The 11,326-nt window shown below is 42.8% G+C and overlaps 1 protein-coding gene across 1 annotated transcript in view; it reads left to right on the forward strand.

Moving 5' to 3' along the window:
* The window catches only part of LOC149269096 (uncharacterized), a 167,822-nt gene extending 166,852 nt beyond the window's left edge, over positions 1-970 (forward strand). The window contains exon 6 of the mRNA XM_089467254.1: positions 911-970. The gene's annotated coding sequence lies outside the window, so the exon portion shown is untranslated. The remainder of the gene's footprint in view (positions 1-910) is intronic.
* Positions 971-11,326: the final 10,356 nt, after the last annotated feature.

Consider the following 11,326-nt stretch of genomic DNA (forward strand, 5'->3'; position numbering starts at 1 on the left):
GCAGCCAGCAGCAGCCAGCAGCAGCCAGCGGCACCTGCAGCTGGAACGAGCAAAAGTTTCATCGTTTGCCGTTCCACGTAATGCGGCAGCTACTCTAATAATAAATTTAGTTTGCAACGCGCAACGAAATTTCGGAATGCATAATTCAAAATAATTCAAAACACAGCGCCGCTGATTTCTCGTCTCGCTCTCTAGACACAACAACATAGAGATACACCCACCCACACACGCACACACACACGCACATACCTTTCAGCCAAAAACTAATAAATAGATACGCTGAGCACTGGCTTGAAATGAGCTTGAAGTGCTTACAGCTCACAATTTTTGAACTAGCGTCTATTCTAGGAATGCGTTTTAAAAGGTTCATAAGCCTTTAATTATAATCAGAAGCTTTGCTAATTAGTTGTATTTTAATGAAAGTTAGTTTTGGGCAGAGCCTTGTACAACTTTTAATTCAATTTCTCTTCATATTTCGCTCAAAAAAGTGTGCATTCTCATACATTTCTGTTGGCCTAATGGATTCGTTTCCCTGCTTATCATAAATACTAAATATGTTTTTATTAACTGGTGCTTAATGCGTTACATATAAATTACTTTAATATATTAAAGGTTTATACAATATCTTAAGGAGTTTGGCGAGAGCAGAAGGAGAGGGAATGGCATTGCTGCTCTTGCACTTTCCACTTCTGATTACCTTCATTATATTACACTGTATTATATTTTACTACTATACAATTTAATACACGTTTATCGTGAACTCACAGACGGCTTGGCTTTCATTCCATTCGTATATTCACATATTTCACACTATTTTCGCGCTTAACTTTAAGGACTCCATCATTGGGCAAACAATAACTGAATAATACTAATTGTTTTACAATTTCTGTTTTTCAACTTTTTTTTACAGGTAAGTTCCGGAATTACGGTCAATACTTTAAATACCCTTTTGCACATGCCTACGGTAAGTTACACCTTTGTCCGCACCGGGCTGACTGCCTGACGATTGGCTGGCACTCGTTCATTGCGTGTGTGTGTGTGTGTATGTGTGTGTGCGTGCATCGCGCAGTAGTCAGAGCTCGTCTACGAACAATTACCAATGTTTACTCTGGCATCCGGGCTGGAGCTCTGATTGGATGCGGCTTTGCACGCTCGCGATACACTTAATAAAAATTTTCAACAATTCAATATCATTTTTATTTGCGTTGGCATAATATTGAATTTTTCACCCAACTGCCTCAGCCGCCCGGAGAGTGTGTTCGTGTAAATCACACAAACATACACATATATATGCATGTGTATATGTATATATACTTTTCACTCAATTATACACAACAATAAATATTGAATACAAACAAACATGACGCACGCACAGTGGGGCCCGGGTTACTTTATTTAATAATAAACTGCCACGCTGGCACGCCCCATTCTCTCACGCCCCAGCCATTCGCTTAATATGCATTAAAGTGCAATTCATATTTATTTGTGCAAATTTTTCACATTCGCCAAGCGCCAAGCGCCAAGCCTTGGTCCTTCTGCTCTAGCCCCCGCCGCAAAACGATGTCCTGCACGTCTAGAGACAGGACGAGGCAATATGCTTACGAGCTGTTGGAAGATATGTGAAAATAGTTGGCTAATGTGAGTGCTATGAATATATGTTCAAAATGCATTTGTATTTTAAACTGAAAGCTATTCAATTCATTGTTGAGCCAGAGAGTGAGGGAGAGGGAAAGAAACGAGACTAGAACACACTTAAAAAAAAAAAAAAAAAAAAAAAAAAAAAAAAATAGAATACAACTTCAATTTTTTCTTTTATAAAGATTATCTTTAATAAGAGATCTCTTTGCTTGTCCTCAATTACTTTCTCCTGCTCAGCTCCATTATTTCACCTCAACTCGGCTGATCATACCATAGTTGATCGCCACTTGAGTTAACTATGATATAAAGTGCCAAGATTCTACTGCTGGCATACAAAAAAAAAAATCAGAAAAAATTACAAAGCATTTGGAGAGCAGGAAGCTGGCAGAGGAGTGGAACGCTTCATGCGCTCCATGAGCTATGCTCACGCATAAACAATAAATAAGGCTTCATAATTTTCCTTCATTGAACTTGCCGCCCACCAGCTTCATCATCATGCTGGGGCTGGCATTCCGCCCGCATTGTTGTCATTGGCAACACGAACTCAAACCCGGACCCGGACCCGAACCCGGACCCGGACTATGGCCGTGCCTTGCAGTGCAGCAGCAGCAGCAGCAGCAGCAGCAGCAACTGCTGGTGAATCCTGTGAACGTGCTTTTGTCGTAATCCTTTGAATTTCGTTGCAATAATTCCACTTGAATGTTTATTTGTGTATACAGCGCACACACACACACTCGCACGCACATTCACAGCGGGTCAGATGAACGGCAGGAGCGGGTGGTGGGGCTGGGGGCGTTGGGGCAGCAAGTCGGCCTTACAGTTTATAAGGTTATTGTTTACGTCATGGGCGCCATTTTAAAACATCGCAGCGAACCGCCTTCAGCTTTATGGGCGAGGGAGCGAGTGGCGCAAGCCAGCAAGCAGCCACTCGGAATGGTCTTAGCCATTTGTTTGCCAAGGTTCAGCCTGGCACTAGCAAATCTACAAATACGCATTGCGACAGGTGCTGCTCACAGTGTAAAATCCATAAATTGTTGTCGCCACTCTCTGCTCATTCATAAGCCCCATTGATGCTTTTTCCATTAGTGCCTCGGCGCAGCAGCCTCATCCGCATTTGCATTCGCATTGTGAGACCCTTTCTCAGCATTATCATCATCGTCATCATCATCATCGTCGTCATCGTCGTCATCATCTTCTGAAGCATATTCAGGGATCTCGTTGTTGTTGTGGCTTCCGATGGCTTAGACATAGCTAGAGCTTTGCGTTGCCTAGTTTCATTTACATTCCTATCCCCCCTCCCTCTCTCTCTCCTATCACTCTCTCTTCATTTCCCTCTCACTCTGTGCCTCTCATATTCAATTAGCTTTACATTCTTTTTGCGACAAATGCGGTGTTGATAAATCCCATCTACGAACTTTGCTTTTGCCAGTTGTCAGTTCCCAGTTACCAGCTCCCAGTTACCATCTCCCCACCCAAGCTGCCAGTTAACAGTTTCTCGTTTCCAACTGAGATTTGAATGCATTCTGAATCACGCAATCATCATGCATGTAATTAAAATTGGTTTAAGTATGCCCCACAGCCGAGCGCCAGGCATTGTGCTTAGAGCCCTCAGCCATTGGCCAATGCCAAACGCATCGATTGCTCAATTACCAAATGCAGTTCCAAAAGTTCCCCAAAGAGTTGAAAACGCATAACAATTATTTCATATTCACTTCGTTCAAGTTCTTATGAGAAAACTTTCAGAGCAATGAGAGAATGAGAGAGAGAGAGAGGTGGAGTGAAGTGGGAAATGCAAAAAATTTCTTCAATTTCCATTCAAGTTGGCTTAGTTCGAAAACTTAATATTTATGATTTGCTTGGAGCATTCGATTTGTATCAGTTTCTTATCTATTTAATTGATAAAGTAATATAAGCTGCATTTTATGGTAATCTATCGAAATAAAATCTTTTCCAATTAAATAATTTTTCTAAAGTTTCTTTTTATGCTTCAATAGCTGGACATGATACGTTTTTAATATATAAGATGTACAGGGAGTCACTCTGAAATTGGGAAAGTTTTAGCTTATGTTTGATGTTCACTGTCCAGAATGGGCGTGGCTTGATCTGTAAATGAAGCAAAGGCAGATTCATATTCCAAAACAGACTTTTTTCCTGAGCCAAGGAGAAACTCTAAGACCTAACATGTAGAAACTATAAACTATGGAGGATATTGTAAAAAGAATAGTATAGTATTCCATATAGTTATATTTTTATGGCTATGTAAGGTATAGTACTTCAAGTGAAGTTCTTTATAAGGAAAATATATCTATATATTCTAAAATTAAAGTTTCTAGCTTCAGAAACATATAAACATATGAAGCTTAGACAAAGCCGCAGATATTGTCTTAAATCAAAATTCTCCTTCCTCTCTGTAACAAATATATTTCACTTTACAGCATGCAGTTTGAGTTACTAACAAAGCAGCCCTCGCTTGGCTCGCCTTGCAGCTCAGCAAGGCTCATCAGACTAGCTGAATTTACTATAGCCAATCATAGATAGGTATATTTTTGAATATGTATCATTCCTGCTCAATTTTGGGTTAGTCCATAAGTGGCTTTATTATGGGCTCGACGATGACGACGACGGCGAAGTAATTTTAGCCTAAGACCCGAGTGCTGAACAAAAAATGAACAGCATAAAAGCCGTGGGCCAAACAATGGCCAGACTGGCAATGGGCAATGGACACTGAGCAAAGCAAAGCAAATAGACAGAGAGACAGGCTGGCAGTTGGACAATCGGACAGTTGGACAGTTTTGGCAACTGAGCTCTAGCCAAATACCAAGTGGGCTTAGACCGAATTGCAGTGCCAATGCTCGATTTTGAATTTATGCAGTGTTTCGTTTGTTATTGCGTTGTATGTATGTGTGAGTGGGTGCCTATGCAACAGCAGCTCATTTCCGCCTGCTCGCCCGCAAAATCAAAAAACCCGCACACAAAGTCAGCGTAGCCGTGTGAAGGCCATGCCTGGCATAGCCATAGAAGCAGCCAAAGCGGCGAGAAAGGAGGCTTAGATGCAGCTTCATGCATGCTGTACTTCTGCTCCAACTACTGCTGCTCCTGCTCCAACTACGGCTGCTGCTGTTGTGTGGTCTTTGCCTGCCTGCCACGCCTTCATGCAATCTCAGTTTGTGGTTAATATTATGCTGCATTTCTCATTTCGCGTGGGCTGCTGCTGCTGCTGCTGCTGTTGTTGTTGTTGTTGTTGGTTTATTATCGCTGGCAATGCCAGTGCAAACATCGAGCATCCTGCATCCTGCAACGTGCATCGTGGTATGTCCCCGCTCCTGCTCCAGCTGCAACTCCCACTCCAGCTCCATCTGGCATGTCCCTTGGCTTGGTTTGGGGCTTATCTGCTGTTGGTTTTTGGTTGCCCATCGCTGGCCTTCGTTGTTATTGCAATGTTTTTGACAAATAGTCAGGGAAATGCACACGGATGTCTGTTTATTGTGCCGTGCATGCGGTTTACGTTTATCTTCAACTTATGCAGACAGTTGTTGGCCTACCCTTCCCTCTCTCTCTCTCACTCTCTCTCACACACTCACTGGACATGCTGTGGTCTGAGACATTTTCTGGCATTGTGTTTGCATCAGACACATTTTGTTGTGGTCCAGCAGTAGCTGCTCCTGCTCCTCCTGCTCCTCCTGCTGCGGTGACCCAGCTCCGGTATAACTGTTTGGCTTTTGGTATGGCCATTGTGTCTAGCTCAGGTTTGTTTGTTACTTTTGTCTGTCTACGTGTGCGTGTGAGTGTGTGTGTGTGTTTGCGTGTGCGTGTGTCTTTTCAATAATAATCTAATTAAGTGCAGTTTATGAATGTGAACACTGCAGATATGACGTTGCTCAGCCTAATGAACTGCGGAAATGACAGTCGAGCACTCTATCTGCAAGCAAGCAGCTCCTGAAAGCATTCCATTCACTTTAGTTGCATAAGTTGTATTCCATGTCACACACAATTCCATTTAAGCAAGCCATTTGCATATGTAAGAACTGCTCGCAGTAAGTTAGATATAATATATCTGTGGATGTGCTGCTCTAGCAAATCTCATTAGTGCCTTGCCTAATGAATTATTGATTGTTGGTGATTTTTTGAGCTGTCATTGTGAATTGATTGGCAATAGAATTCGAGCTATGCTGTTTATATGTATTTAGAGACTGATAGACTGAGCTTGTATTCTATTTTGCCTTCAGGCAGGTGTAGTTATGTTTTCTTGAACTTGTGATATTGATAAAGGCAGCTGTAAAAGATTCTGTAAAAGTGTTTGACTTGCTCAGCCGCAGAGCTTGAATGTCTCTGGCTTCATTTGAGCTTCTGGATGGATTAGATTAAGCTTGCTATCTCTGTTGTTGCTCAGTTCCTGCTCTTTAGCCATCTACCTGGATCGTAGTTGCTTCTCTCTCGGGTTTGTTCTCTGCTTCCATATGCTCTCTACCGCATTTATACAGCTCTAGGACTAAGAAATTAGGCTCAAGAGAGTATTTCATTTCTTATTATTTGTATCAATTTATTTTTGTCACAGTAGAGCTTACATTTCTTTAAGAAACACCCTAAGGAAAATGTCTGTATACTATAAAGCTCGTTCATGATTTTTAAACACAATTTAATACCCATTCTCCTGCACACCTTCCTTCAATTTGGTCCTCCCATTCGACATCATTCAATCAGCCTGTCGCAAACATTTGCATAAAAAATATCAAACTCTTAGCTATCACAATCTTCAACAGCGTACAGGGTATAAACATCATCTAACCCAATCTCGCTCTGAATAGGCCGCTTTGTGACTGGCAATTGCATTGTAACATAATCCTTTGATTCATCCCAGCTACGTGTGCAGCACTTGTCAGGCATTGTCTTTCATTGTTTTGCCGGCATTCAATAGCTTAATTAGCTGAGGCGCATGCCCTTGCAAAGCCCAAAAGGTAAGCAATGAACACGTACGACTGTCGTGCGACATTCGATGGCATTCGCACTCGCATGGCACATCTTTCCAATTGCCTGGCAGCTGATTGCAAACATAGCCGAAATGCAACTGGAAATCTGATTATTAATAAAGTTTCGATGCCGACAGAGAACTTGAGCTATTTAGCGCTCGGCACAATAGATGATTAATGTGAGACAATTGTGAATGGCAGCGAAGCGTGCACGCCACAAGGCGGTAGGCGGTAGGCGGTAGGCGGCAGGCGCAATGCGAGTAATGCAATTAAATTGTAAAATTCTCTGGCAATTTCGACAGCACAAAGCCAATTAGAAAATAACCAGCAAAGGCAAAATTATTCCAAAATTTGACAATAGATTAAATGTCATGTCGTCTGTATCAACACAAAAGGCTCAAGTTTTACTGCTGGAGGTTGCAGCTCGACTGTCTATGATATTGGTATGCCTTTCAGGCGCACCAAAGTATGCAAAAGTCAACTTAATATGCGTGCCTGTGTGTGTGTGTGTGCGTGTGTGTGTGTGCGTGTGCTCTGTGTTAAATGCCTAACTCAATTATGCGAGGGTAAATGTTTGGCGCAAAAAGCTCAAAAGCCACAGCAAAACAAGCAACACGAAGGTCTCTCAGCTCTGCCCGCCCCTCTGCAGCTGCTGCTCCTGCTGTAGCTCTGCTGTCTTTGGCGCCCGACAAGCGAAACAAGCGCCAGCTGCGCCTAATTGCAGGCAGAGGCAGCGAAGTGGCAGCGGCAGCGGCAGCGGCAGTGGCAGCGGCAGTGGCAGCGGCAAACGTAAACGCAACGCTCACAAATTCATTTATACATGCAATAATTTGGTTTATTATTGGGCACCCAACCAGCACCCGAACAGCCTTGCGCCACCTCTTTCGCTACATTTGCCATAACTTTTAATTAAATTAAAATGCACAGCCAAATTCGACGTACGAGCGAATCGGCGAACGGGGCGAATGGACAACGTGCAACGAGCGAGCAGTGTGCAACCCAAAAACTTAATAACCAATTCGCTTTGTAGGCGAAAAGGTTCATGCTGCCCATTTATTGACAACATTTATGCATATTTAAGCAAAGGCGACTTTTGCTGGCAGCTGCGCATTTAACGCTAATTGAGTTAAACAGACTGCGGCTGCTGATCTCATATGCTGCATGCGCTGGATGTGCGAGAGGCGCGAGCTGAGAGCTGTGATCCACTCAGTGAGAATTGAATGAATATATTTAGCGAGCTATATGCCAGCAAAGGCTTGCTTGAGAAGATCTGCTTTATATACGATGGATATGTGCATAATATATATCTATGCCAGCAGAGGATTGCTTGAGCTTTATATATGTCTAATATAATAATCTCATATCTCTATATATCCCCTCCCAGCGATGTCTTGCTTGAGCAGATCAGCTCTAAATACGATTTATATTTATCACATATATCTATACGTACCCTATATATCTACTCACTTCACATTCAATCTAAACACCTTAGCTCATGTAGCTTCCAGCTATTCAATATTTTGTTCTTATCAGCGATGCGCTCAAAATAAATTTACGCTAAACTTTTGCTCTAAAATGTTGCAATAGATTCACAATATCTGAACTTTGCTTTTGCTTACACACTCACCAACTCCACTCTCTCTCTCTCTCTCTCTCTCTCTCTATCTCTCTCTCACCCTCGCCCTAAATATGAAATCCACTTAGCCCTGAGCTCAGACTCACCTTCAGTTCACTTCTGGGTTACATTCAACCTGCAGGAGCAGTAGAAGCACTTGGCAGAAACACCTTTGCTGTTGTTCGACTATCTCAATCTCAACTCTCCCCTGCTCTCTACTCCTCTTCTCTGCCACTGTCAGCGTTATCCCCCCTAAACTATTTGCGTAACGCTCTCTCCACTTTAGTTTGGTTTTCTCTAATGTGCTTGGCTGCCATATGGCATTCGGTTGGCGCTTCATAAAAATGCAAACTTATGCTTTTCACAACTTTTGGCATTGGCCACACGCTTGCCCTCACAGGATGTCCACTCCACTCTAACACACACACACACACACACACACACACACACACACTTGTAATCCAATTAAAGGTAGCAGTATAGTTGGCTTTTAGCGTGCGGTGACCAGAGCCAGGCTGTTCCCATATTGTTCAGTGCCACGCCTCCTGCTGGCGGACCATTGCCGGGGCCATCAGCTGGTCACCTTAAAAGCTTTTACCAATCGACAGCTCGCCTTGATTTTCAGCATCAGCGCCAGCCTGCGCTGGCTCTGGCCATGGCTCTGGTTGCTGTTCGCGTTTTACGTATACTTAATTTGATTTTTCACACAGCTAGCCGACCCTCCTGCTGCCCCCTCCGAAGCATGCCACCCACCCACGCACACACACACCAGTGGTCATGCTCTGATTTTCATGGCACTCGCACTTGGCCAGAAAGGGGGCCAGGCGAATGAGGCGCCACACAAAAAAAATCTAATTTCTGTGCAATTTAACGAGACATTTACGTTTTTTCATTTGATTATCTCACAGTCAGTTTGGTAACATGGAGCACAGCGCCCCAAGCCCCAAGCCCCAAACACCCACTCAACCTGCCCAACACACTCAAACGCGTTGATTGTAAAGATTTGCAACGCTTCCAATATAAAAAAGTAACCCGAGCGCTTGCGACTTACCTTCTCATTGTGACAGCTACACTTGCACTCCTTTATTATGCAGGCATCGGGTATATTGGGACTCCAGCTGCACTTGAGCTGATAATGGGATATGATTCGGTGAAATAACTAGAGGGAAAAGCAGAGATTTATATTTAATATCAAATAGGAATTGTCTCTGAAGAACTTCTTTAACAATAAGAAAATTCACATGAAAATGCACATTTTCAGTGTATTTTGTATTCACCATGCGCTCGAAATTCCAATCGAATGGCCCTGGGCCGGCTGCAGTTGCATTTTGTAGCATACTTTTCAGGGCTTTGGCTGAAGTTTTTCGTGTAATTTGTTTTATGTGATTGTCCATTGGCTTCATTTTGGATACACATTAGCTGAGCCCTAGCCACAGCAGCACACAGCCACATTAGTACACCCACCCACACACACACACACACACACTCACACACATGAAAGGATGCAACAACTGGCATATGTATTTGTGGCTAGCGTAGAGGGCACAGAACGCACACCTTTTGTGTACGTGATGTCATTATGGCCAAAAGGTAAATTTCAACTGTCGCACACTAAACGACTCTTTAGCTCGTTTTGGCCACCTTTTGGCCCCTGCCAGTGCGCCGCTCCGCTATATCAGCTGCTATATCTCTCTTTGTGGCTGGTTGCCCACCAAATCGCAAATCGCAGCTCGCAGCTCGCCGTTCACTGTTCACTGTTCTCTGTTTGCAGTTTGCAGCGCACCTCAGCACGCAAATGAACGTTTAATGTATTTGACATTTTGAAAGTCAACCCGAACGGCAACCGGATACAGCATCCAAAACATATGGACCGAATGGCCGTTGGCTGTTCACTGTTGGCTGTTCACTGTTGGCTTTTAGCTGCATTCAACCCAATGCACATACTATACAAATTCTAATTCAGATGCGATGCGTTCCACATTTGTCATTCGAGATGACCCGATTTTTGTGGTCCGCCTGTCCGTTTGTTGCGCTTGTTTACAGTTTAAATTTTCCTGCCTGTGGCATGCGGCCAGAACTTATGCTCGACTCCCGCCAGCCTTGTTGCCTCCTGCTGTCGCCCGAATTTGTAATTTAAATAAGGCGCAATTACAGAGCCATTGACAGTGATTAGGCTGCCAACCAGAGCCGCTAAGCTGGCACACGATTTATATTGTTCACTGGCAAATGAAGAGTATATAGGAGTTGCCATATGGAGAGATGAGCGTGGAGCTCTTTGCATGGCTCAAAAGCAATCAATATAGAACTAAAACGAATATTAGGAACTCTTTGAATGATAATGATTATTAATATATATACAGCTGATCATTAACAGTAAGTGGATAGAAGAAATTTAAGTTATAAGTGTTTAGGCATAGATGTATGCCTAGCTGAATACCTCTTTGTGCTGTTCCTCTCTTAAATCAATCGATCAGTGCTTCCACTAACTAGGTATTCTCTTATCAACAATTGTCTAATTGATCCTCCATAAAAAGTGGATTGGGCAAATCAAATTGCGCCAACTCTTAAATCAATCGATCTAAGCTTCAATTAACTAGACCTTTCTATACCAACACATCAACTACTTAATGCTGACAAACCTTCAATGTATTTTTGGTGTCTACATATATAGCAATCATATATGATATCTGTGCTAAGTGCTGTTCGGATCTAAGAAAACGTGTTTTAATTATTCATTTTGTGGTTTGTCGGTGTAGCCAATTAGTTTTCATTGGCTTTTGGGCGACAACACAGCAACAACAACAATGTGCAGCGAAAATGTCGCCCCAAACATTTCGTCTTAATTAGTGCCATACGAAAATTTCGAAATGCCTTGGACAATTAATAAGGCACACAAATTTGACATTCATTGGACAGCGCCGAGCGCCAAATTTTATATTCTCTACGTTTTGTGCATTATATTCACTTCGCCTTGTCTCTCTCACTCCCACTCTCCCTCTCTTTCACACTCAGTGTGTGTGCTTTTTCTGTCTGCCATTTATTTGCCTTTATTTATGCATTATTTTTATGGCATTTGTTGTTGTGTGTGTGTGTGTGTGTTTTTTTT

Source organism: Drosophila arizonae, chromosome 4 (genome assembly GCF_054131065.1).
Source record: "Drosophila arizonae isolate 15081-1271.41 chromosome 4, UAZ_ARI_1.0, whole genome shotgun sequence".
NCBI classification, from domain to species: Eukaryota; Metazoa; Arthropoda; class Insecta; order Diptera; family Drosophilidae; genus Drosophila; species Drosophila arizonae.